Here is a 6,314-nt window from a genome sequence, read left to right as displayed (position 1 = left end):
AATAATCTATATAATTTTGACATAAAGAAAATATCTTAGGATATGATTCATAACTAGACCTATTGTTCCATGAGGACTGTAAGATACCTAAAAGCCTGCTTTATTCCTTTTACTCAAACTACATACAAGTAGCTCATTTTCACCTCAGAGCAAGTTCAAACTAGACTGAATGCTTCCGTAAATGGATCATAAGTTAAAACCTTTACAGATGTCCACAAGGTCAGAATTGCAGATGTCTACCAAGGTTACTAACACAAAGTAACCTAAAAAATAATCAGGCCAATTCTTTACTTGCCAGACTTGGCTGATAAGACCTGACTCTCTGCACAGATCTCTCTGTAGCTTGTGTGTTTGGGCACTGTGCCCTTGGCCTGTAGTCACGGACTTGCACCTGAAATCTCAAAACCATGTGTTGCCATGTACATGGCTCAGCTCCTTATTGTTTACCTGAGGAATGTGCTGCGATCAATGAGATGTAACTCTGCTTACTGTTTTTTCTTTTTACCTTGAGCCTCCTTTTGAAAGGTATTTAAGCTAGGTGAATGGAGAAGCAATGGAGAATTGGAACAGAAAATTAAAACAAAGGAGAACTGGAAAGAAATAGGACTTAGAAGAAATTCAGTGGACAGAAAAGTAGAACAAGAAAGAATATGACTGGAACAGCACACATGTAAGCTTATTCTATCCCTCAGATAGAACGCTTTGCTCTGGACTTCTTCCTCAAACCATGGAGGTGGCCTTGAAGAGCTGGACTCTCAGTTAAAGTAAAGAGACACAAACACATGAGAAGGACACAAGGAAGTTCTGGGAGGCCTTGGATGTCTCTATTACTGTGATCGTGGTGAGGGACCCACAGAGATTTGCATGCTTTCAGCCACATCACATGACGCTCCTTCACCGCCGGCAGCTCCTTGCTAGTACATGTACCTCACCAGAACCATAAAAATATGCCCAGTTGACAAGAATGCACATCACAGGAATACTTTGGTAATGTCAGGTAGATGCCCCTTATTATAATAAAAAAAAAAACCCACTATATTTAAAAAGAAACAATTCTGTGGTGGCTATAACAGAACTTTCCAAATAGATTTTAAATGTTTTTCAGTAAAGGAGAATCCACACATAATTACTAAATGAAGATGTTAGTAATATAATTCTCGGCAAAGTTCTAGCACCCACATCAGACCACTCACAAGCTGCAACTCCAGTTCCAAGGGATCTGACTCCCTCTTCAGATTTCCCACAGACACTGCACAAATATAGCATACATACAGACAGGCAAGAACATACATGTATACAGAAATAAAAATAAATGAAAGTATCTTCTTAATGCCTTCTCTACCATAAATAATTTGTAAGGAACACTTCACAGAAAACCAAGAACTTTCACTTGAAAAGTATTTTATTTATTTCATTCTAGTTCATAGCCGTGTGTCATAACTTTTTATCCAAGGTGTAATAAAGATATTACAGCATCATTTTGCAATTGATTTGAAAAAATAGACATGCTAACAAAACACATGGTATGTGAGACAAATTACTGACATCACCACAAGAAAACTAAACTTTGTACAGTGCTTTACGTCCCAGAACTCATCTGTGAAGACATGCTACTATACTTTTCACAGAGGAGCACATTGTTGCTTAGAGAGATAAAGTCTCTCACACATACCCATGCAACTAGCAATGAGTAGTATACTGTGTGTGATGGAGAGGTTGAGTTCCTTACACAGCTGTGCAGTTGGTAGCAAGCAGGCAAACTTGAATCTGATGGGGAGACTAAGTCTCTTACACATAGCCAACCAGCTGGTAACAAGGCAATCCTGATTTGGATGGAGAGTTTGAGTCCTTTCTGCGCAAACCACATAGCTATCAATGACAGGCAAATCCTTTATTTGCTATTCGTATAGCCTTCGAATTTCCCGAAACATCAAGGTATGGTTCTGTTTTATCATTGTTATCTTTTGACAGTTTATTTTCTTGATCTCTTTCCTTTAGAATTTTCCATGAAGCACCAACAAGCCATCAAGCACACGGACAACACATTTCTCAAAAATACCACCTGCTTCTCAGCTAGCCTAAGCTAAGCCCTGAGTTCAATCCTTGGTACTTGTAAGAACCCTCTGATAAAATGTCCAAGTTCTTTATTAACAATGCATTTTTAAAAACTGTGCCACTATGTCCCAAAGTTCTCCTTTCCTCTAATCAACCATAACACAGCCCTCTTTTCCTCCTGAACCTCTAGAAGTAACCAGATTTTTAATCAACTATCTTCATGGCAATGCACACACGTTCCAAGAAGATGGAAAGTTGTCTCTATCATGGTGGTCACTTCCTCACACATAGACTTGATAGTGTTCCTAACGAATGTAGTTTTTTACTAGAAAAAATTTTCAAGCTTTTTCTAACATTCTCCTCACAATCTTTTCTACCTCTGCCCTGGAATTCATCTGGTCAACTTTACATATTAAGTTTGTTATGACAGTCTCTCACTCGTGATTACACATTTCCAAAAGAGTTTTCTATTATAGACATAACAAATTACCACTAATTTTGTGGATTGATGATAATTGATACATAATTTTACTGTCCTGATGGATATAAATCTAATATAGATTTCCCCGAGCTAAAGACAAGTAATATAAGGGTGTTTTTTTTTTTTTCTGGAAGCCCTAGGAAGCATCACTGTGGTCATGTGCATGAGAATGTGTCATAGGCTTATGCATTTGTATTCTTAGTGCCCAACTGATAAACTGTTTGGAGGGATTTGGAGATGTGTTGGAGTAGGTGTGTCTTTGTTGTAGGAAGTGTGTTACTGGGAGGGGGCTTTGATGCTTCATACCAGGCCCAGTCTCTGTCTCTGTCTCTGTCTCTCTCTCTCTCTCTCTCCTTTGCTCTCTGCCTGCCTGCAGATGAGGTTGTAAAGCTCTCAACTTCTGTTCCAGTACCTTGCTTTTTGCTTCCTTTCATGATAATAATAAATTAACGATGGACTAACCCTCTGAAGCTGTAAACAAGCCCTCAATAAAATGCTTTGTTATGGTTTTAGTTTCTCTTTACAGCAATAGACCAGTGGATAAGACATTTGCCTTTTCTGTCTTTTATGATGTCACTCTTGTGACTTAGTATGTGCTTCCTTCCTCTATCTCCAATGACAAACTTCCCAAGCTTCTCACCTTGGATGGGCTTGCTCCAGGTCACCCTCTGCCTCTCCTCACTGTATCTTCCTCGTGCTTATGCTGGGCACCTTAGCAATTCAGAATGATATCCTATCTCTAGGTTATTAAGTCTGTTACATCAATGAAGTTCCTTTACCAACTGAAAAAAAAAATGTAGTGACATTCAGAAGCACCAAGGATTCAGGTGGTGTGGGAAGTCCTCCTGTACATGTGTTGCTTTTATTGGTTAATGAATTAAAAAGCTGCTTTCAGCCAATGGCTTAATAGAATATAGCCAGACTGGAAGAGATATATATAGAGAGAGTAGGCAGAGTCAAGGAGACGCCATGTAGTTGCCAGAGAGGAAAGATGGGCGCTGCCAGCTGGAACCTTGCTGGTAGGTCATGAGTTTTGCAGTAAAATATAAAATAATAGAAAGGGGTTAAATTAAGATATAAGAGCTAGCCAATAAGAAGATAGAGCTAATAGGCCAAGCAGTGATTTAACTAATAGAGTTTCTGTGTGATTATTTTGGGGTTGAGCAGCTGGGAACAAACAAGCGGCTTTCCTACAACATTTAGGCACAGGCTTCTTTGGGGGAAAGAGTCTACTTCTAATAAGTTCAGAAGTACCTAACTTAAGTAAAGACTTGGAAAGATTTCTTGAAGTCCAAACTAAGGTTAATGTAAGACACAGACAATTTATTCATCACCATCATGTAAAAATAAAAAAGGTTGTTCTGCCTTTTTTGAATAACAGGAGAATTTCCTCTCTACATATTTATGCTCATTTGAAGACTATTTTCTACCTTGCCTTGATCCATGTGAGCAATAGTCTGCATTCTAGTTTAATATCAACTGTCTAGGCAAGGGTTCCTCCCTTCCCATTCCCAGGATCCTTTACATAAATATGTTCATGGTCAGTTGTTTTCCACATAGTCGTGGAGACAAGATGATGCTCTAAGCCTGAGTTTGCAGACTTCCTTTGACTTGTTCAGAGAGCAAATAGTTTATTTACCCTTTGTGAACTATATGATATCAGTCATAACTACCCAACTCTTCTATTGTTGCTCAACAGCAGGCACAGAAAATATGTTAAAATATGGTCAGGCTGTGTTCCAATATACTTCTATTTACCAAAATAGATGGTGGGTCCAATTAGATGGTAGCTTTGTGACTCCTGCTATAGGTGAAGGGGAGCAATAAGAGGGAAGAAACCTGGGTTCCTGGTTGACAACCTTCAGGAAGAGCTTTACAAAAAGATATAAAGCCAGGTGGTGGTGGCACACACCTTTAATCCCAGGGTTTGGGAGGGAGAGACAGGCAGATCTCTGAGAATTTGAGTTTGGCCTGATTTACAGAATGAGTTCCAGGATAGGCTCCAAAGCTAAAAAGAAAACCCCTGTCTCAAAATACAAAACAAGAAAAATCAAATAAATAAAAACCAAAAAACAAAACAAAAGGATATGTACACACATCCATTCTTTTTAAAGCACTTTAAAAAATTAGCCTTCCCAGTACCAATATATATGAGTATAGCCATATAGTCATATGTACATACAGACAAAGTATTGAAATCTGTTGATAACAAATGATTAGTATTCTGAATTAGAAGGTCCTTTTTCAATTAACTAAGGAAAACACCTAAATAATGTAACCGAAATGTAGACAAAGAAGGTAACAGAAAACTAGACAAAAAGTAAACACAAATAAATACAGATAAAAAGGAGTTCACCTTAATCATGATGAAAAGAACTATTTTCCATGTTCAAATATACACCAAGGAAATAATCATATTTATTAGTCCAGTCCTCATGTTGCTTTGAGAAAATATTTGATACAAGCAACTTGAGCAGTGAGGAGGGCTTAATTCGGCTCACAACTGTGAGGTCACCAGTTCATTCTGGAAGTGACGTTAGATACAAAGATTTAAGTAACCCAGTCATTGTGGCAGAAGCTTCAGTGTGACTCACTCATTCTGTAGCATATTGGGAAGCAGAAAAAGTTCAAAAAGCAGAAGCAGATACCAATTTTAAGACTGGAAGCCCTGACCTACTTTCAGCTAGCTAGGCCAGTCTCCAAAGTTCTATAAGCATCCCCCAAACAATGCCACCAGCTGGGAACTCACTATATAAACACATGAGCCTGTCAGGGAACATTTAACATTCAAATCATTACATTCCACCCCTTGGTCCCTAAAGAGAAATGGTGTTCTCACAATGCAAAATAAGTTCAGTCAAACTTCAAAATGTTGTGTACTCTACTCTTAACAGTGCTAAAGCCTTTCAGAAGTTCCAAGTCTCTGTTGAGGCTCAAGTTAATTTCTTAACAGCCAGCCCCTGCAAAACCCAAAAATAAGTTGTTTAATTTGCAGTATACATTGGCAACAAGTTAACATGTCTATTCCAAAAGGAAGCAGAAGAATCATAAGAAAGAATGAGCCAGCGGAAACTAGACCAACGAGCAGGGTAGAAATTAATTCCTAAAGATCTATGCCCAGCGTTTGTGGCATGTGGTGGTATTATCTAAGATCTATTAGGCTTGGATAGCCTTGGACACACAATTCTGCCATTGGCAGGACAAGTGGGCTCTCTTTTAAGCTGTCTCTATGGAGTGCCTCCATCTTTCCTTGGCAGCCATCTCAGTATCCTCAGTTTCCTGGAGTCATCACTGCAACCTAGATTTTATCTACACGGTTTCACATACTTGCTTCTCAGGGAATCTGCTCTGCCATACAGTACCTTAAGATCCCCTGTCCCCCACATGCCCTAGATGCAAGCTTCTGTGATGCTATAATATAAAGGAGATCAAATTCTTCTACCTGTTTGAGATTTAGTTACTCTTCTCCAGCACAGCTACAGTGGCCTCTGAGTGCCTAATTGGATGACCTGGATGACCTGGATGACCTGAGAAATCATTTCCTTTCTGTGAACTTGTTCTAGCAGCATGGCTCTGCCATGTCCTTTACTTTCGAAGGAATGACTTTCAAATGGGTTATCCTGTGTATAAGCCAGAGACTTCCACAAGTGGAATCTTGCCCTTAAGGCATTCTTTCCATTATCTCCATTTGAAGTGTCCACTTTCTCAATGGTGGCACTACTATCTTAAACACCCATAGACATTTCTCTCTATCTACCTTGTCCACAACTTGACTTCT

This window comes from Chionomys nivalis, chromosome 6 (genome assembly GCF_950005125.1).
Source record: "Chionomys nivalis chromosome 6, mChiNiv1.1, whole genome shotgun sequence".
Lineage (NCBI taxonomy): Eukaryota > Metazoa > Chordata > Mammalia > Rodentia > Cricetidae > Chionomys > Chionomys nivalis.
Note: the sequence above shows the minus strand (reverse complement) of the source record.